Here is a 21,599-nt window from a genome sequence, read left to right as displayed (position 1 = left end):
AACTCCCAGTTACAATTTGAAGTGCTTACCAACCTAAGTCTGGGACATGGAAACAATCATAATAGACTTTTTACTTTTCTACAGAAACCTTGGATTTGGCACCATCGCCTTATTTCCTCATTTTTGTTTGTTTAGGTTTGAGTATTTTTTGCCCTGCTCGTGCTCCCTCCCACCCTTTTTTTTTTTTTTTTTATATAATTGCCTAACTTTTGTTTTGGGGAAAAATGAATGAAAATACATACTTGGAAACTCAGACTTTCTGCTTAAACATTCTGAAATAGGATTAATTGATTTTTGTGTTTGTGGAGATCTTATATGAAGAAGACAGTAATTCAAGACCCAACAAATTGTTTTTTTGAAATTATGTATTATATGTACAGTTTTGAGAGATATACAGAATTAAGGTTTTCCAATTAAATAGGCATTTGAATCAAAAGATTAATGATGTACAGCTCAAGTCAGCTGAGATGATGATTAACAAACACCTCCAGTGTGGGGGGATGTTCATACTCTTGAGCTCTGAATTGCCTAAATGCATAACTAAACTATATAGAAGAAGAGATTATTATCTTCCCTCAAAAAGTATTTTCAAGAGCTACTGGTGGAGTATTTCATTTCAGAGGAGTGGAATACCTCCAATCTGTACCTTTTTTCTGGTCGCCAACTACTGTTTGCCTTATGAAGACAGGTATTTGATTTATTGTTGATGAACACTAGCTGGTAGGTTAGATCAATGTATAAAGAGGAGTTTGCTGCATTAGGGCTTAACAAGGTGGTGTAGGACAATCGATTTATTCAATTTACAGTGCTAGAAACACACACTAGCTACTGGCTTGTTCTGACTATAAATAATATGTAGTTGTCACTTCCAGTACTGAGGGAACCTGAACAACAGGAACTTCAATTTATTTGCAGTTTTAGCTTACTTCATGCATCACTGAAAGTGGAAATGAAACGGGGGGGGGGGGGGGGGGGGGAAGAGATGGAAACTCTCCTGTTGTAAGCTTCAGTGAAGCTTTAACATATTACAAGAAGTTCCTGCAAGGATTTTCCATCTGCCTTTACCTACCAAGGTTACAGGAGCTTATCCACCCACAGCAGTCACAAAGAAATGTTTTCAAAATGTAAATTCTTCCCTGAGCATTAGACCCTGCTAGAGATGACCTTTGTCCTAAAATTTTAAAATTTGGGATGTTTGGTCTCGGACTTTGCAATCTTAATTTTTTTTTTCTTTTCTGTGCATTGTTTCCTCTCCCTCCCACCAGTAAAAACCAAGGAGTGGTTTTCACGACCATTTAAGAATGAATGCAATGTACTATAAATTATACACTTCTGAACAGTATATTTTGTGTCAAAGAAATTTTGCCTTTTTCTCTTCCGCACTTTTGTACTGGTTACACTGGGTATACTTTGTTGCTGCTTTAAAGTTTCCTTCACCATGCCGTTTCCATAATGAATTCTGTTTCATTTGGCCTTTTTGCAATACTGATTTATAATGTATATTTCCTTATAAACCTCCAAAGAGCTGGAGGTGTCTAAATGAACATTTCTGTTGCATGCCCAGAGGGTGCTTTTATGGTTTGGAAAACCTCAGCCTGGAGCTCAAAGTCCCAAGTGATGAATTCTCAAAGCATCCTGGTGTTTACAGAATGATGGTGAAAGGAGCAGAGATGTTTAATAAGATAGAGATGCTTGAGACTTTGGAGCAAAAATAGTCATTGTGAGGTTGAGGGGCAGAAAAAGGCCCGTGCCATATTTGTAGCTTCTTTTCATGCAAACCTGCTGACAGTCTGCTGGGAGGCAGATTTCTTCCATGTAGCTCTGCTGGTTGATTTTTGGGATCTGTATTTTCAGGGACTCATGCAAAACTGACACAATCATGCAGAAAAGGTTTTAAAATTAGTAATACACACATTGGCAAATAGTTGTAGATGAAATCAACTATTGCTCTCTGTAATAATGTCTTGGGCTCTATCCCCATGGTCTCCACAGCACAATACCCTGCAGAGATGTACACACCAGCACTGCATACAACCTTTGTCTTGCTCATTAAACTAGGGTGGTGAGCATGACTAAAATGACACTTGTGTTGCTTTACATGCACATATATGAGCCTAAAACATATTCATAACAAACATTGTCTGCATTTTGTCCCTTCTTGCCCTAGCCAGATGTTTCTGTAACCTGGTTGACTGCTGTGAGAGATGGGGGTGCTAAGTGGGACTTCTCAGTGCTGGTGTCAACTGGAGGTTGGCATCACTCGTTATTGCACAGCCATGCCTTTTTGTGAGAAGTCAGTTGGCTTTGCTGACAGCTGATCTGGAGCCAAGACACCAAAAGGTTGTTAAGTCGCAGTTTTTCCATGCCTGCTGCTGCTCAGTTTCCCATGGCATGGGAGGGATGATACTGTGGTCCCAGTTTACCCTCTAGAATCCTTCCTGAGCATTCCCTTGGTTGCAGCGCTCGACCATATTAGGAATATATGGAGAAAAACCCAAGAGCCTGGATCAGGAACTCTCCTCTTAATCTGAAGAGCTGCTGGTATATTTAGTAACAAGCACGTGGGAATAGCAGCTTAACTGTGGGAGGGGGCTGCTGGAATGCCAAAATGTATTTGAATCTACTTGACTCTTGATGGAAACTCTCAGACTGTGCTATCTTTAGAGGGTATTGTACAGAAATAAATTACATTTCTCTATTTATTTTTCAATAACACGGCAATTTAGCTGCCGTGTGCCTCCACTACAATAGTTCTGATGAACTCCAATTACAGCAGAGCAAAATAAAGCCCTTGTTAAATGTTTATTTACCCTCTTCAGTCGCATGCAAACTAATCAGCAAAAGTGTATTGCATTTAAATGCAATTATGGCAGCCATTATAATATGAACAACTTCATTGTGGTGGTTATTTGGTCTTTTTCCTTATTTTCATGTAATCATGAAGATAAGCAAAAGATGCACCTTGTGTTTGAAATGCCCAAATAGGAAAGTGAGATAGTACTGTTAGGAGCAGAAAGATTTTCATTTGCATTTAGCACACTTTCCTCACTGTAAACAAATGACACTCCCTTACCTCTACTGAACAAAGAACAATAGAGACCCTCCTAAATTATTAAATTCATTAAGGATTTAGTCTGGTAGGTTTAGTCTGATGCACCTGATGAACCACACTTTAACAGAAATGTACAGCTATTCTTCACACAGAAAAGCAGGTTTCTGGGTTTTCAGCAAAGAGCAGTGTTTTGTGGTTTTCTTTCCATTGTCTACCTAGGCTTAGTGCTGTCTTGTGAAGGTCAAATGACTTCTCTATTGTCTGACTCTGAGTCACTAGCTAAACTTGGAACCAGGATTCCCCTACTTCCCACTCATCTACAAGTGACTCATCTATATAATCTCTAGTAAAAGCCTGTGGGACCAAAAACATCAACAGGAAGGTTAAATCCCCTTGCAGAAATTTATTTCTTCAGTGCATCCAGGGAAGGATAGAAGTTTGGCACTAAATCACCCGTGGAGGGGTTGATTTTTCTTTTTTCTTTTTTTTTTTTTTTTCCTGAACTAGGGAAAAAGAGAGAGAGTGTTGGAGCTCTGTGATCCTGCTGTGGGTTTTGAATGCCTAAACCCATTGCCCTGGCTCTCTGCAGCACTGCAGTGTTACATCCATTCTGCCACAGCTTCACTCTCCAGTCCTGTAGGCAGTGAGCATGGCAGAGCCTGGAAAATCTGATGTAGCTCAAGGCAGATATTATTCCTTGTTTCTCTTCTGGGGGTCTGTCTTGGTTTGAAAGACAGGTATTTGCTAAGGAAAGATAAGAACCTCTTTTTCTGAGATGGAGAATGCAACCCCCTCCCTTCTAATTATTATAGTTTCAAAACAGAGGCTTTCAGGCAGAAGATACGGGGATAGGAATAACAGTTCTTTACTAATATATCTAACAAGGCAAACCGCAGAAACAACAGCTATAAAAATTGACAACAAAACAGAACAGTGTAGCTCATTTCCAGTTCCTTTTGGCCACAGGCCCTCTCTCTCTGCGCTCAGTTACCAGTGCTGTGGGCAGGGCAGGTCCTGCGCAGTCGACGAGGGCTGGAGTGATGGCGGCGGCCCAGGTGTGAGAGGGATGGAGAGGCGACTCCTTCCTCACAGTGTCGATCGTGGTGCTCAGCAGAGTGCTTGGAGGTAGTAGGATGAAGTGGGAAGGCAGCAGAGCGATGTCTGACAGCAGGGAGTGTGGCTCCCGGTGTTGGGATGGCGGGGAAGATGCTAGGTAGGAGCCCTGGCCGTCTTCCTTCTACTCCACCAGCAAGCGAGAGAACGAGAGCAAGAGCCCAGGCCCTTGTCCATCCCACCTTTCCTTTTCTGGCCTCCCCCTACCCCCCTGCGAGAGAAAATTATTGCTACTAAGGTGTAGCCACAAATACTTAGCATAACAATGGGAAAAATTCCACAGAAAGAAAAGGGAACAATTCAACTCCCAACAGCCTGGTCAGCTTTTGTCTATACATGAATATGACTGGACACTCCTTCTCCAAAAAAACTCTATCTGCCTTTGTTTAGCATTTGTCTAGGTCTATCTAGCTGCTCCAGGTATGCAAGGTACTTGGTAGATACATAGAGATTTATGTTTTTATATTTTGAAGGTATATACATACATCCTCATATATACTTGCTTTATAGCCACCAGTGATCTTTGACAAGATTTGCCTATTTTTGTGTTTTCTTCATTCTTCATTTAAAAAAAACCAAGCAACTCTTAATGAGCATAAAATTTGATAACAGTATTGTCTAAGAAATATTTCCATGATGTCATTGTGACCCAAGCCTGTGATGCCAAGAAGCACTCCTGCTCAGCCTTCTGCAGGCAGAAATGTACAGCCCAGGTTGGGTAGGTAATGCATGAAGACCTGCCTCCTCCTGAGGCATGCAGAATTACAGTAATTTGGAAATGACTGGAAATTATGGTAATTCCCATCCACTCTTGGAAGTGCAATGATTAACTCCTGGGTCCAGAACCACCACAGGAGAGGTTCCTGCTTTTTTACTGGACTCTTTTTGTCCATCTACTTATAACAGATACTCCAGCTATGATGCAAAACTGTTTTTTTTCTAGTATAAATTCTTTTCTCTGGTTTCCTCCACTACTTGACCACATTTCATGTGCATACTGCTATATCAGCATGGGGTTCTTCTAAAAACCAGAAGGTAAATAGAGCAAAACAATGAGGAGACACTACAGCTTCAAAGGGAGTTACTTCAATTGCTGGCCTTTAACGAAACTCCTTAGATACTGACTTATGCCAAGTTAATGCTTCATTTTCCTTGAGAAGTCGTCCACTTTCTTTCTGTCTGAGATGCTGCTGAGGAATACAGCAAAGAAAATTATGCCTTTTTCCATTAATTAGGGTTTTTTTCCACACCACATAGCACTCTGTGAATAACTGGATGCATATTGTGTGTATAGATAAACAATCATTAGTACTGAATAATGGTTTTAAACTGGTCTTCATTTAGTACATTTTTTGTATTTGTGACTAGGAAGATAGATAATGGAAATACTTGCTGAGAAAATAGGAGCCTTTGAGATACTATTCTTGGCCATTTATTTCAGAAAAACTGTGAGATCGAGGCAAAGTTATTATTTCCAGTGGTTTCAGATATAGCTGTATGTGTCATATTGGAAAACATGGGAGTTGTCCCCTCTATATCCAGAACTGATCTGAGCTGAAAGGGACAATAAACACACCTGCCATCAGCAACTAAGAAGGCATTCAAGGTTTATCATCCCTAGTTTCATTGATGAATGATGCCTCCAATAATCGGTCCCAGAGAGTGTGAAGAGTAAAGCAAATAAACCCAGCTGCTCTAGCAGGCACAAGAAGTCTTTATGTCTCTATAAAACACTAAAAACACTTGGTTCTTTTTTCCCTGTATAGGGTTCTACATTCCTGAACAATCACCCTTCTTAGGGTGGCAGGGAGGGATGTCCTCACCTTAGTCCCCCTCTATTTCAGTCTTCCTCATGCCTGGTTTGATATTGGACTTATGCAGTCATTGCTCCTGGCATTTAACCGTGCCTTGGCATCCTGACAGAGTCTTTTTTGCTTGCAGTCCTATTCCAGGGTTTCAGTCCTATTCCAGTCTTTGTTCCAGGGTTTCTAGGCCAGACCTGAAGCCTGCAGTCCACAGACATCTCAGTCAGCAGCCTGAGACTCCATTGTTTCCCCTACTACATTTAAATTAAGCCTACTCACAAGTTTTGCCTATGAAAGCATGAGAAACACTCAATAGCTCTTCTATGTTTGTCTTCTGTCAAGTTAAATAATCTCTTTAATGGCATCTCATGGACTTTCCTTGAGAGCAATGATACCCACAGCCTCCCTTGCTGAACAGGGGTGTTCAGAGTGGCACAGGCACGTGTTCACAAAACCACCACAGCAAAAGTTTTCTCCAACTGCCCAAAAAACTGCCTCACCCAGAACTTGGTCTGGCTCCAGGCTGGATTTTCATTTGTTCAGCCATGGGCTGCTTGTCTTGCTTTTAGCAGCAACATGTCAAAAATTCAAATTGGTGTGGAAAATTTGAACTGGCGAATATTAAGGTGGGATCTGGATTCCCAACCAAAATTAAGAGCTTTGAGAAACTAGTGATCTGTAAAAACATGGAGGTTGAGGACAAGGGAGAGAGAAACAGGACTTGCCAGAGAAAAAAAAGGTGATTTTGTGTCACACACTTCAGTGGATGTGAACTGTTCAGTCTCAGAAATTACAAATGAGGCTAAAAGTTTTGTTGTTTCCTGTGGAGGTTGCATAAGTTTTCACTGGGAGTCTTTAATACCCTGCATGTTGAGATGGGAATTTTTAGAATTGAAAATGTAGAGGAATCACCCAGGGGGAAAGGTCTTTTTTTTTGAGATGCATGATTGATAGCTGAAATCCTGGTAATCACAGTCATCTGTTTGCAGAAAGCTTCCCCTCAGTACACAGTTAGATTTTTGCCTTCATAAATTTGTCCTTTCAGGACATATTTGCTAAATCATGTCCAGTTCACTATCATTTGCCAGCCTCATTTAACTTCATTAGTATTGTGGCCCATTCATATTGTTTAAAATGCATAGTGTTTCTTGGGAATGGCACATATGAAATTATGCAAACTGCTTAGAATAGCTTCACCTCAAGCATTAAACATGGGTAAGTTAAAAGGAATTTGAGAGAATTGCATTGTACTGACATGTTACATTAAGGTCAGTAATTAAGTAATGTGTGTACACTAACATATATAAGACAGTAAGAGAAATGGATGGTAGCAAGCACCCTGGCTCCCAGGGGTGTGTGGCCATGTAGGGCCAAATTCCTCACTGCAGTGCTGCCTGCTTTGGCAGAGTTAGAGCAGAGCTGCCCCTTTTTGTTTCCTGTAGTGATGGCAGACATATATGCTTATACTGAGCACAGTGCCATACTGCAACATTGCACAGCTATCTACAGTTTGGGTGAAATCAGCAGTGCTGTGTCTGTTGATCTGAGATTTGATCTGGCCAGCTATTCAATAGATGTTTCAGATTAACACAAGTGTGTGTGTATATAATTATTTCTTAATTTTTTCCAAACTGTAACTGAACCCTGACGTTGCCCTCTCCCTAATAGCATCAGAATGGTACTGATAGAGTATATCCATTTTACCAATGCAAACCAAACAAAATTTATGAAAAAAGTGTATGCAAAAAAGTGTATGCTAGCCAATAATTTTGATGGGCTGTGGGCATTGCCCTTTGCTGCACAGAGAAGACTGGCGGTTCCAGGCTGTCCTTGTACACAGTCAGGGCTGGAGGAGATTTCAGGCCATATGAGTGGCATTAGCTGGCTCTTATCCCACTTCTGGGTACAGAGAATAAGCATTGTGGTGGCCTGTTCCCTTTCTTACAGTTAGAAATACAGCAGGGGATTGTGCTTGGCTTTAAAACCTTGCAAGTGCTTCCTTGTACTTCCTGATGTGCAGATCACAACATCACCTCTGTGAGGTGAAATGCCTTCTGAGTCAGAGGCTTCTACTGAAACTGCTAATTGTTAAATATCTGTAATTACCTTCTTCCTCTTTTTCCCTCCTTCCTTAAGTACATTCTTTGCTACTGTCCAACTAATCCAGGCACCTACCCACATGGGAGTCAGTTTGCTCCTGGATTGAGCATCTCCCTGTAACTTGTATAACGTGGTTCAGAAGGGTAAGGCTTACAGTAACAGTCTGTATTCTTCCAGAAAGTGTGTGTTTTAGGTCAAAGGATAAGCATGTTATTGTAAAGAATGTTGAATAGTGATTTAAACCATTGGGAAATTAATTATTTATTCAATGAAGTGGAAGGTTGGGCTGGATTCCCTGGCAACAGGCTGAGGCACTGTGTTATGATGCAATTGCTCTCTTTCCCCTAAAGCCTAAGCACAGCCAGGGCTATGGTGTGAGATTGTACCAGGCTCCCACAGCCAGGGCAGGATTGGCTGCCTTCGCTGAATGGTGGACTGTCACAAAGCGGTGGGAAGTGCCACAGCATCTCCAGGCTGCTTTGCTGTTCTGAGTTTTTTCCCCTAGGAAGCTACTGGCTGGAACAGTGTAATTCCCATTGTAAAGCTGCACAAGCTGACATTCAGAGTAGGGGACTTCCCTTTCCCAAAACGCAGCTTAGCCTTAAATAATGTCATATTTCATGAACTTTCCGTACCTTCCATCCTTATTATTTAAATGCTCTGGTTCTGTGAATTTCAGTTGGGCAGGTGCTGGTGACTGGGTTAAATTTTGGAGTTTACCACTTTTGCTCATCCTATTGTGTTTAGTAAGATGCTGACAGTACTGGTCAAAAGGCCTCACTTAAATTTCAGTCATTTGCCAATACATGAAGTGTTTTGCATGCCTTCTGTTGATGATTTACAAAACAATAAATGAAATAAAACTAAAGAGGGAACCATCACAAATGCCAATTTCATGTCTCATTCTCTCTGTCTGTCTCTCACGCTTTATTGGTATAATTATAGCTCATCTCCCCATGTTCCCTTAGCAACAGATGAGGAGGAGGATGGCTGCCTGTCCACACCACTGACTCGCTTGGAGGGCATGGCAAATGGTGCGGCTCTGCCTTCTGCCCCAAGGTGGGATGCTGCCAGGAGGGGAGCTTCTGCAGGATGACTCACAGCCGTAAGTACTTAGATATACTGTTTTGAAGTACCAGACAGGTTTATCAGATAATCTCTTGGGGATTTTATTCGAGTTTTATAAGAAACATGCACACAATGTTGCTAGGTCTTGCACGGTTTTTTTGTATGACTATATCCTTGATCAGAATGATTTGTTTTTAAAACTGCCACCCTAGTACAAGGGCCTGGTTTAGGTCAGCTGGAAAAGGACCAGCAGCTTCATCTCCCACAGCCCTAGATGCTCCTGGCATGCAGGGTGGCTGGCTAGAGCTGAAATCTGGTTTCTCTGCAGCTCCACAAGGCTGGGCTGAGGCTTGACCACTCCCCACCTGGTATCCCCTTGGCTAGAGCTCCTGTATTTATTTGCAGAACAAAACTTCTTGTTTGGCAAGGAAGCACGATAGAAATAAAGGCCAGATGTTCTCAGAAAACCTTAGATCGGGCATTGTCAGTCTCATTCTGTTACGTTTAGAAAGATAAAGCCACTGGTATTGAAAAGAGCCTTGTCAAATTAAATCAAACCTATTCCTCTCTGGAAATTAATCACCCCAGCTTAGACTGGAACTATTGTGTATGCTGCCTGAGACTTATTTCATGTTCTCATCTCAGATTTTAAGGCACTCATACAACCAAAGCAAGCTGCAGCTGTCTGCTGTGTAATGCAGTTTGTGTAATGCAAACTGTAGGCTTGAGCTTCATTTCTGCGTGTGCAAGGGCTTGTTAAAGGTGCAAGAGTTTAAAACATACAGAGCTGAAAGGACAAGACCAGACTTCAAATAGACAGATCTCCAACTAAACAAGTTTAAAATTACTCAGAAATGTGCTATATCTTTTTCAGAAATGTCAGAATAAATCTTGCTTTTATATGATTGAGCATCAACCCTGCTTTCCCATAGCGTGGCAGCATGTGGGCTGTACTGGGGAATGCCTTTTCTGTTTGGTGTGTGTCTCTGGGTGTCCAAATCAGGAAAGTCTCTTGTTCTTGAGAAGGTAACACAGTTATATGATTGTGTGAGGCCGAAGAAAGGTTTTCCAAACTTCTCCCATGGACAAAGTGACATCACTACAAAATCTTATCATTTATAATGCAGGGTATGCTGCAGTGCTACTCCATCCACATCTCTTCTCTGAGTCTTCTCAGTGCCATTACTGGCAGCTAAAGCCAACATAAAATCACAGGGAGGGAGTAACCCTTCACCTGCAGACCAGGGTGGAAAGGAAGGGGAAAATTCAGTTAAGTCATGCTTCTGTTTTACCCATTGAGATGAAATTTGTAACATTTGAATTCTGCTGAGCTTTTCAGACATGAACAAAAAAGCTCCAAGTACAAGTCCTGAAAGCAAGACAAGGCTCAGGGATGACCCTGGGGAACCTCCAGGTGATTGTTTTCAGGGAAGAGCAGTGCACATGGAAGGTACTTCTTTTCGACTACTTGCTCCATTTCCTGGTTGGTTTGGAAACACGTTTCTCCTGACTTCAAATACAGGTGGGCAGAACTGAACTCTTTGTTTGTGTCCACCAGAGTCAGACTAGGGGAAAATATAGACCTGAAATAGACCAGCTCCAGCAGCCTGACTGTGAACAGAAACCAGCAGCTGTTGACAGTACAAAAACTATTCAAAAAATCTCTAGTGCTGGGTGCAAGTTGGGTCCTTCCATCCACCATGAGTGACAGCTGTAGAAACGTCTTTGGAGAAGCAGAGCATGCCTTTCCCATTTCCAGAAGCAGAACCTGCCTTGGCTGCCCCTGCCTGAGGGCTGTATTGGTTTATAAGCCAGATATTCAGAGGGATGGCATAAAAAGATACAAGATTGCTTATGATAAGATGTGGGCCCAAGTCTCTTTCTAGTTCAGCTCTTTCAAGAGAAATGTTAAGTGTGCCCATTCATCTTCCTGCCTTCTCACCACCAGCTCTTCCAGACTCAATACCAATGTCATTAGTGCTGAGTAAGTAGATCCCACAGCCAGCACAAACACCATGGAACTTTCTTCCTTTGGAATAACACAAACACCATTGAGCTTTCTTCCTTTGGAACAATCTCTCTGTTCCTCAGGCAGTTTCAGAAACCTGCTGGTTTTCACTGGCCAGCTTGCTCACTGACAGAGGAGTCAGTTTGCAGTGCTCAGCCTTGAAGATAAGTTAAAATCAAGAGATCTCCTAAAGAGCTGGACCATTTGTCCCCTTGATGCTAAATAGCCTCACACTCCACTTCTTGTGCTCCACAGGCACAAAAAGACAGTCCTCATCCTTTTCTAGGCTGCATCGGTGTTGATATAAACTGTCTACATTTTGGGAGATAAAAGATTTCCTAGGGTCAGTCATAATTCTTCCCACCTTCAGGTCTTCTGAGAGACTGGGACCACAGAATTAGGAAGTATTTGAACATGTCTTTTTAATTGATCTAAATGGTAATAAAATTTACTTCAGGGGCTTAATTTGGGAGTAGTGTACAATCCTATAATAGCCCCCACCCTGAGTTAAGTACATTGTAGTGAAATGTAGGTATTTCCATATCTGCAGAATTGTGCCTACCTTCTTAGAAGAACATTGATCTCTTAGACATCTCAAATACAGTGAAATACTGCAAACTTTGGCTATGCAATTTCAAGTCTCATATTGGCTCAAGAAGTGGCTGACTGCTTAGGCTGAAAGATATTTTAGGGAAAGGATCACCTTGGCCAAGCTGGTTTTTAAACTCTCTTCTAAATATCCACAAACAACAAATCCTGGATATAACCTCTGGGTTTTTGATCATTTCTGCTGTTACCTTCCTTATGCATGTTTAGCAAAAGTTGCTCACCTGGCTTATGCTGAATAACCTGTCTCATTGGGATTCTATGCAGCATCAGACAGACCTAATTTGACTAAATAAAGCTCATGCTGCCCCACAGTTATCTCTGCCAACAGTGCCTGAAGCAACTTCTATTTTCAATATGGTAACTAGGAATACCATGGCTTATCTTGTATCGTAGACCCAAATTACAGGCCACAGAAGGAGGCAGGAGAAAACCTGCCAGTGTGACATTCTTCAGAGTGAGGAAGCCTGAATAAATTTGGAGAGCTGTAACTGAACCTCTTCCTGTAAAATATATCCCATTACATAGCAAGTTGATCTGTAATAGTCTCCTTTGATCTCTGCCAATAAATGTGTTTACTTAGGCATTGTGCAGGCAAAGAAAGAAATACAAGTTGTTTTCTAACCCCCAACTGTATGTGTCAATGTCTCTAGACCTTCTAAGATCCACTTTCATTATGTGTGGGGTCTCAGCCTACTTCTGTGTGTGATAATTAGAAAGTGAGCCTTCCAGACTGCCTTCTCCCATTCATTGTTATTTGATCATATGAAGAAATACCAGGAAAGAATCAGCAGGACTGGTTTTTAAAATGGTTTTAAAGTGCCTCTTTGTTACTATGACTGGACCTGGGACAATGGTAGATGTGCCTCAAAAGTCTGCTAAAAATGAAAATGTGTATTGCATGCATCATGGGCTGTGATCCTAAATAGTTGGCATTCAGATGAAAGGGCCAGCTCTCTAGGCATCTCAACTCTCTGGGATGGCTAAAGTAACAATTGCTTATATTAATCAATGCAAAATAAAATCTCTAATTTCTACCTTTGTAAATTGCTTATACCAGCAGACCTACATGTTGATACTAAGTTTATAAACATGACTGCTCCTACCCAGAGACCACTTGTTTGTGCAGTGCATGTTTGGACAAAGGAAAACAAAGGCAGACTCATTTTTCCTTGGCTGACTGTTGCCTTATTGTATTTCGATATTTTCATTTCAGTGATAGGCTGAAATCAAAGTTCTGTAAAAAAAAAAAAAAAATCTTATACATCTCATACAAAGCCCCTAAGTTTTAAAATTACATATGCTTAAATCTGGAGGGGAAGTGTCACCTTGCTAAATTTCAGTCTTCCACAGGGCATGGACCCACTTAAAAAAAGTCATCCTAATCTTTTTTTCTTCCCCTTTGAAATAAGCATAGGTCCCTATTTTAAGCACTCCTCTCAAAAACAGCCATACTGTTCTCAATAGATGTTATAAAAAAAGAGGCTGTGTAGTTTGATACACAAAGCTACAAAGAAAACTTCAGCTAAAAACCCAGGTGATGTTCATAAACCAGTAACAGCATATGGCTGAATGATACAGTAATGAGTTTTCAAGGGCAGAATCGGATGAAATAATTAAGATTTCAGAAGACAAATTGTTGGACACTTGTTGGCATTAGGGAATTAGTGTGGAGCAGATTCCACAGCCAATTCCAGGCTTTTGTAAATCAAGTATTCCTCCTTTTTAATTGAAATAATGGTACAGTTAATATTCTACCGATAGACTTAATCTTTCCACAATCAAGCCTAAATAATCTGCAGAGCTGTGCACTGCACATATCAGTTTGTGTTGGTGTATTAACTCTACTTCTGTGTCTACTTCTATGTGTTATACCTTCTTACTAGCAATGGTATGCTGTAATTAGCCTCCCTGGAGTCTTAATTTTGGAAGCAAAGTTAGTAATTTGAGCTCATCTCTTTTCCAGTGTATGTACACATGTACAAATATACATACACAAACAAAATGTTCAGCTGTCAGAAATGAGTGTCTGAGTTGACAACTGTTTTAAGAGCAGAACACAATAACCATTAAGCCCAGGAAAAAATCAACAATTATTTCTGAGCTGATCTTTAACTTCTCATTCTGTAATTTATCTAGCAATTTTTTAAATTACCATAGTGCATGTCTGCCTCACAAAGGTTATATGGGATTTCTCATGTTTACCAGGGAACAAGCAGCTCTTTGTCCCAACAATGTGAATTTCTTCAGAGCAACTACAGAATCCCCATGTGCTCGGCATGAGCTGATGCACTGTGGATAAAGGATTTCTCCCTACTAAACTGGTAGCTTTTAAATTCAGGCTGCCTGTGATGAAAGTCATGCCACGTCCTGTCTTTAAATTTAATTCCCTCTTCAACCTATTTTCTCAGTCTATACTTGTGAGAGATAAATTTTCCAACTGTCTTCTGGAAGATTGGAACTCTGTGATTATTATGTAAATTATTTTTGTTCTTTTTATTAGCTTTATGTGAATTAGGTTTAACCTATTGGTTCTCCATATTTCCAAACGTGTCATACTCATCTATTTCAAGGATAAAGAGTATTTGCTGACAAAATAATAAAATCCATAGCTAGTGTAATTAGAGTAAGTGAAGGGAAGAATGTGATTATATGGCCGGCATGAGTTATCATAGCTTCAGTCTCACAGAAGTGTTCTCCTAGATTTCACAGTGCAATGGAAGGTTCTCCTCTGCATTTCCCAAGTAACCCTTGAGAAGTAACCCACTGTTGTCATTGCAGCTGTTTCATGGATAGTTCAGTTGTCAAGGTAGCCAAGGGACACAAACAAGACAAGTCTAAATTTCTAGGGAAAAACATCAGGTAAACACCACCAGTTTTTTTCTCCTTCACTCACCACCTTCCTGCCTCCCATTTTAGCCAATCCTCTCTCCATCCAAACAATTTTTCTGGTTAGCAGAAAATGGATCAAGTAACACATGCTGTGTCTCTGTCATGAGTTCATGCTTGAGGTCCCTGCCCAGGAGCCACCCAAAAGATAAGAATGTCCCTTCTGCATCAGACCAAAGGGGACCCGACCCAAGACTGGGGATTTTCACAGCATGAGATGCCAACAGAGAGGAATAAGTGCATCCAGTGCAGGCATTTCCATCAGTTTGTCGTTTAGGTTCCCTCTGGAGAAAAACTGCAACCCATGTGAATATTTTCCTAAAGCAAATGCTTAAAATGGGGCTAGTGAATCCTCCCGAAAATGTGCCTTTTTCTGTCACTGGAACATGAAGGAGCTGGGTTGAGAAGGTCAGCTGTTCACATCTCGATTATCAGTGTCTGAAAGTCAAGGAGCGTAAGTCCCACTCACACAATGTTTTAAGGCAAAACCTTAGGTTTTCTCAGGGCTCAGTCATAAGGGATAGAATAAAGGAAGGAAAACTGGAATATTATTTGAGTAAAAATAGTAAATGCATAAAAAATTTTGCAATTAGCATTGTTGCCATGACTCTGCTGGTTATTCCACTTACACAGTCTGAAATCCTGTGTCTTAAATATTTAAGGTGTAAGTTTTGGAGGCCTTTGCTGCATACTGCTGTGTCTATGCACTGACAACCAACAGTGGTTCATTTTTATTGGTCTTGTGTTAGAGCTTATGGACTGTGTATATTTTATTCCAGCAAGCTACTTTATAGAGAGGGCTGCTATCCAATAAACAAACATAGCCTGAAAGAAATAAGACTTTCCAATTATTATTCTCTATTCAAGATTTTTTTTGGCATTCTGGTCTATGCATAGAGAATATACAATCTCTGTTTTAGACACTTATTTTCATGACAAAAGGCAGAAGAGCTAATTCAAGCCTGATGTCTGGTTTGTATTAATTGAATTAAAAATAATGAGCGAAAATGCTGTTTTCTACCAGCTCTCCCTGAAGGATCAGTCAATATATGCATAACTGTCTAGGTACTGAAGTTCACAAATACGCACAATAAAAAAAGGGGCAAAAAGAGAAAAAAAATAATTTGAAACTTTTTTTATCCAATCTGTTTTGGCTTTTTAGCAAACTTTCATGTGATTATACATAGGATGAGATAATCAGGGATTTTAGTTTTATGGGGGAAATTCTAAATTGCCACTTTTATATTGCTAGCCTAAGCAGGAGAGGATAAGGTGCTTCTGTCACCATTAAGTAGTAGATGGTGCAGAATTTATGTAGGAAAGCTTCTTCTAATTCTGACACTGAAAATGATGGGCAAAAACTTTGAAGGATAATTTTTGGTTGTTCCTTGTTAATCTCTTCTTTTCATATACAGAAGGACAAGACAAACTGAAAACCACCGGTCACTGTGAGAGCCACTGCAACACTTAAATCACCACGTGATTGCGACCAGTATAAAAATAGGAATTTAATAAATTAATTTAATTGTATTTCCATATGAGCCTGCAGTGTGCCCTAGCAGCTGGTCAAGGGAGGGGATTGTCCTTCCCTGGTCTGCATGGGTGCGGCTCACCCCAAGTCCTGGGGGCAGTTTTGGGAGCCACAATATCAAAAAAATATGAAACTATTGGAGAGTGTCCAAAGTAGTGCAATGAGGATGGTGAAACATCTTGAGGAAAAGCTGTATGAGGAGCCATTGAGGTCACTTTGTCTGTTCAGCCTGGAGAACAGGAAACTGAGGAGAGACCTCATTGTGTCTTCAACATTCTCATGAGGGGAAACAGAGGGGCAGGTACCGATCTCTTCACTCTTGTAACCAGGGATAGAATTCAAGGAAACAGTATGAAACTGTGTCAGGGGAGATTTAGGTTGAATACCAGTAAAAAGCTTTTTCACCCCAAGGGTAGTTGGGCACTGGAACAGGGTCCCCAGGGAAGTGGTCACAGCCCCAAACCTGACAGAGGCCAAGAAGCGTTTGAACAATGCTCTCAGGTACCTGATGTGACTCTTGGGCTGCAATATGTAGGGCCAGGGGTTGGACTCAATGACCCTGATGGGTGACTTCTAATTCAGCATGTTCTATGATTCTATGATTTCCTGTCATTTTTTTGTTCTTTGAGTAATCTTGGATTATGAAAGGCAAGTATGACTTGGAAGACATGGTCTGTCTGGCTTCCCTGCAGAAGTGCTTTGCAGCAGCCACCACTGAGTTGTGTTTGACATGGTGTGCAAGAAACAGCAGCTTTGTCATAATTCCACAAGGTGGACATAGGGAAAGGTATTTGTCTACAACATGTTACAGGCCAACCAATAAAGAAAGAAAGTCAGTTTTTGTAAGAGAGTCTTATGGCTGAGGATTTTTTATATTAACTCGCTCCAAGATAGCAAAGCTAAGTATTTTCTCATATGTCTGGTTTCCTGAATTAATGATCACCAGGGGGCTTTTGAAGGAGCATGAGTCAGTGGTTTCACTTGAGAGCACGATAGAAAGTAGAAATGAAGGCAAACTCTTTTAATATGCCTTGGGAATAAATAAAAACTAAAAGGAAAAATCATGCCCATCCAGCCATCAGCTTTAAAATTAAGTATAAACAAGAAATGTCAGCCTTTACAATGTTCAACTCTATTCTGAGTCTTTAATATTAGCCTGTTCTTTACACTTGTAAAAATATATGCACACATAAATCATAAGGATACAAAAATGTATTTCTTGTATATATGTGTGCACGTGTGTGAAAACTGGGAGTTGCAAACTGCACTGGGCACTTTTGATGTGCTTATTTACAAATAATTCTCACTGAGTGATGCCAAGATGCCACCTGAAGCACTCATCATGTTTCCTTTGGATCAGCATAAGGAAGTCTGGAAATCTAAAAAAAGTAAATGACCACTTGTCAGTAAGACAACTGTGTTGTGATCTATGACAACTGGATGAAATTAATGTAAGACCAAAGCATCATTAATTCAGATGGAAATTTTTTTAAAAAGCTTCATGGAGGCTGCAAGCTGCTTAATCAGGGTGTTGCTCCTAAAATCCGTCTGCACTTTTATAAAATAATCCTGTTAGCATAGCACATCTGGAATACATCTTCCAGGACTTTAAACTAATGCAATCAGAGGTAGATATGGTATTTCATCCAGCTCAAATCTCTAAATCTGCTTGTTGTCTAGAAAGGCCTGGATGCCACATAATATTTATAGTCTATGCCACACTAGTAACAAGAGTTACTTAGATCTTATTATTGCTGAGTGGTGAACCTTTTCATTGTGATAAAACATTGAGCAAGCCATTAAAAAGGAAATAATGGCTTATAGAAATATTATGTACTGTAACGCTTTGCAATGGGTGTAAAGCTATCCACTTCCCATTTATCAACGAATCTGGTGATTACTTATCAATAACAATTGAGCTGCATAGCTCTTTCCAGGGATGAAAAAAAACTACAGAGACCCAGTGATGCACACTGTCTATTTACTGTGGTCGGTCAACGGGTTTTCAGACTCAGGGCTCACTATAGCTAACACTGGTGTGTTGGTTTGAAAGTAAAACCAGTGCGAGACTCCAAGTCAGTAATACAATTTAATAGGAGAAAAGAGAAAAAATAAAATACATGCAATAATATAAAAGAAACAACCACCAACACAGTCAGAAATACAACCTGACATCCTGTCAGTCAGGGTGTTGGTAGCAGTCCGTATAAATGGTGGCTGCAGTCCTCCTGGATGACGGATGTGGTTCTGTTGAAGCAGTGCTCCTGTAGAAGGTGCAGTTTTCCTCCAAAGATCCAGCGATGATGTGGAAAAGGTCCGACTTTCCTCTGGGATCCAGTAGAAAGGTCTGCCCTCGGGTCCCAAACCCCAGTTTTTTATCTAGGTAGGAAAGGCTTGACTCCTGCCCCTGGTTGGGGCATCTCCCAATGGGATGATGTAATCTTATCAGTCACACAATAGGACTTAATGGCCCATTAACGGAATATATCTTCTGAAGGAAGGATGGGTTGTGAATAGATAACGATGATCATTCCCCGATCTTATCAGATGGCACATCAGCAGAGGATATCTCCCATAGAGATAAGGATCACCACCCCTCCCACATTTTAACAGATGGTGATAGAATACACATTTTTGCCTTGTACCCCAGGACAACTGGTTACAAGAAGGGAAAAGGGAGAAAGAGAAATGCAGAAATATGTTCCACACAGAGTTTTTAATGTCCTGGCAATACTGAGTCAATGCTATTTAGGTCTCCATTTGGTAAGGACTTTAACATGTGCTTAAGTTTAAGCAAATGAATCGCTTTAGCCCAACATATGATGCTACTGGGAAGTCCCATAAACATTTGAGTATTAAGAGTCATCTTGGCAGAATTCCTTTATATTTTCTATATTTTCTTAATTTATACTTTCTGTACATAGTCTTTATCTCTTAAATATAAGCAAGAGTTTTGTGAAACCAAGACCTCTGCACCTGGATGTCTCCATGCACTAATTTGCCAGCCTAATGAATTATTTTGTTGACACTCAACAAACACTTGAATTTACAGTCCTGTTCCAACTTTTAGGAGAATACAGGTAGCCTTTTTCTTCCTTTCATTGTAACTTATTTTCTCTTTCTGTACAAGCATATATAGCTTCATATGCTCTTCAATTATTTAGTAGAAACTTTTATACTTCAAAATTTCAGATGGTAAAGCCTGAGGGAAATTGTCCAGCAAAAATGAGTATGTGTTTGACGCACTTGTTTTTGAAGATGATGGTCTCCTGTTGACAGTAGTTCCCGGGTGTCATTATGAGTCACACTTTCAAGTCACTGATGATTTACTAAATTAATGTGATACAAATAAATTACCTATTATTGTTAGTATATGTCTTTCCCCATTACTAGATCTGAAAGGGGAAAAAAGTGCCCATTGTGAAGCCACCACCATAAAAATGTCCGTCTATGAGAACTGCCATTCCGTTCTATTCTTATGATTACTCCTGTATGATACTACTCCTAGTTATTCGTCATTTTGGAATAACAAGCCTCTGATGAAACACAAGAATCAGGATGGGTGATACCAATAGTTTTTTGCCATCCCCTTTACACTTCCCTGTGTATCTGAGAACAGAAGGTCTTCTGAAAAGGGCTAAAGCAATGAAAAAGGAATGAAAAAGCAGAGAGGAAAGCAGAGACCTGGGAACTAAACAGTGCTGTGGAGGTCTCTCACTGTGACATCAAGACAGTGTAGGTATCTTCTCTTTCTAGCACAGATGGATTGTGAGTGTGTGTGTTGCTGGTGCCAGCTCCATGCAGGTAGCCTTATTTTCTAGAGCTTTGCAGTTGCACCTGTTCTTCAGAAAAGACGTGTGTTGGTTGCCTTGGTACTTTCCTAAATAAACCCAAGGCTTGCAGGTAACAGGGCAGAGATTCCAGCCTTGCCCTCCACAAGCAGCCCAGCAGCCCAAGATGGGGAAAGAGTGGACAAGGGCAAGAAAACCACAGACACAGTCCAGGGAAGGTCAAAAATCACAAACAGAGAGTAAACTGCTAAGTTTGTCATTATAACCACATACATTTGATTTACACAGATAACACCTTTCCAGGGTTCTGGTTGCCATGATACTCAGAAACTAGATTCATTGAAGTGAAATAAAAACTCTAAATGGAAAAGGTAAATTTTTTAAAAATTGGTTTTTAAAAAAATGTACACTCACATGATTGCATTTGGAAACATGTATTACAAGTGACTAAGCAAAGTATATATAATCTTTTTTTTGCAAATACCCCATATATTCTCTGTTGCATATAAAATTTCACTCCATATTTTTTTCAGAAGCAGTGGGAAAATATTTCTTTTGTTTGTTTCCTACAGCAAAAGATTTCCTCTTTTCTCTCCGTCGTTTTGTTATAGGCAGAATCTCATTCCCCAGAGGAAGTAAAGCAAAGATACCATAATGAATATGTTATAAATTCAACCTCAGGACATGTTCTACTTCTAGAAGGGGAGTTAAATATGCTTCCTGGTTTCCTGGTAAAAACATGCTTCCTGGCTTCTCAAGTTTTATGACAAAAGTTAGAAGTGTTTCTTCAAATGCAAGTGGTGTGTCACTTCATTTTAGAGGTCCTCAGAGTTTTTAAGAACTGTATGAACTGGGGGAGTGTTGAGGCACAAAGCACCTTAAGCACCTCTGCTGTATGAGCTTGTGTGAGGAGAACCTGTAGGTACCTCTGTGTGTGTGGGGGGGGGGAAATAGTCAGCAGTAAACACCAGGTCTAGAAGAGAAAAAATGCAGGCTTGGGAGGGTGTGGAGATTCTGCACACTTGTGGTCCTGCTTAATCTCTGAGATCTGAGAAACCCAGAGTTGGCTGACAGTGTCCAAAGCCACCCCACACTCAGGACACCACCATGAAGATGCAAAGACCATATATATACCTGATGTGAGGATGCAGCCCTGAAGGGGTTGCTCAAACACCCATCCAGAAGCTGTGGCACATCAGGAAGGTCATCCACTCCTGAGTGAAGTGTTGGGCCTCCCTGCTTGGGCCTCAGCCTAGGGGGTGTAAAAATTGAGTGTACTGCCTAAATAAGTGCCTGCTATTAAAAGTAGTAGCTTAGATTCCATTAATGATAACAATTACATTGGTAAAAGTTGTTCTACAGCTATTAATTGGGATCTGTCTTCCCTGACAGAGATTCCTGGGGGGACAATAAAAGTAGAGTGAATACACACCTACATGGTCTTTTACTGTGTCCTGATAAACTCCCCCACCAGAATCCATATTCCTCTCTTCACACCAGGAAGGAGAGCTGAAAAGGTCACACACACAATTGTTGGCAGAGCTAAGATAAAAAGCAGTTTAGAGGAGCTTTAGTAATATATCTCTTTTCCCCACTGAAGATAAGAGGGATGGGTTGGGAACTTAACTTTGAGATG

General features: G+C 40.6%; 1 long non-coding RNA gene across 1 annotated transcript in view; it reads left to right on the top strand.

Annotated features, from left to right (window-relative positions):
- The first annotated feature begins 9,038 nt into the window (after nt 1-9,038).
- The window catches only part of LOC148223686 (uncharacterized), a 32,387-nt gene continuing 19,826 nt past the window's right edge, over nt 9,039-21,599 (top strand). Inside the window, exon 1 of the long non-coding RNA XR_015803978.1 lies at nt 9,039-9,175. This is a non-coding gene — a long non-coding RNA (uncharacterized LOC148223686). The remainder of the gene's footprint in view (nt 9,176-21,599) is intronic.

Source organism: Sturnus vulgaris, chromosome 5 (genome assembly GCF_052056855.1).
Source record: "Sturnus vulgaris isolate bStuVul1 chromosome 5, bStuVul1.hap1, whole genome shotgun sequence".
NCBI classification, from domain to species: Eukaryota; Metazoa; Chordata; class Aves; order Passeriformes; family Sturnidae; genus Sturnus; species Sturnus vulgaris.
The sequence above is the reverse complement of the archived record's forward strand: the minus strand, read 5'-3'. Positions and strand labels throughout refer to the sequence as shown.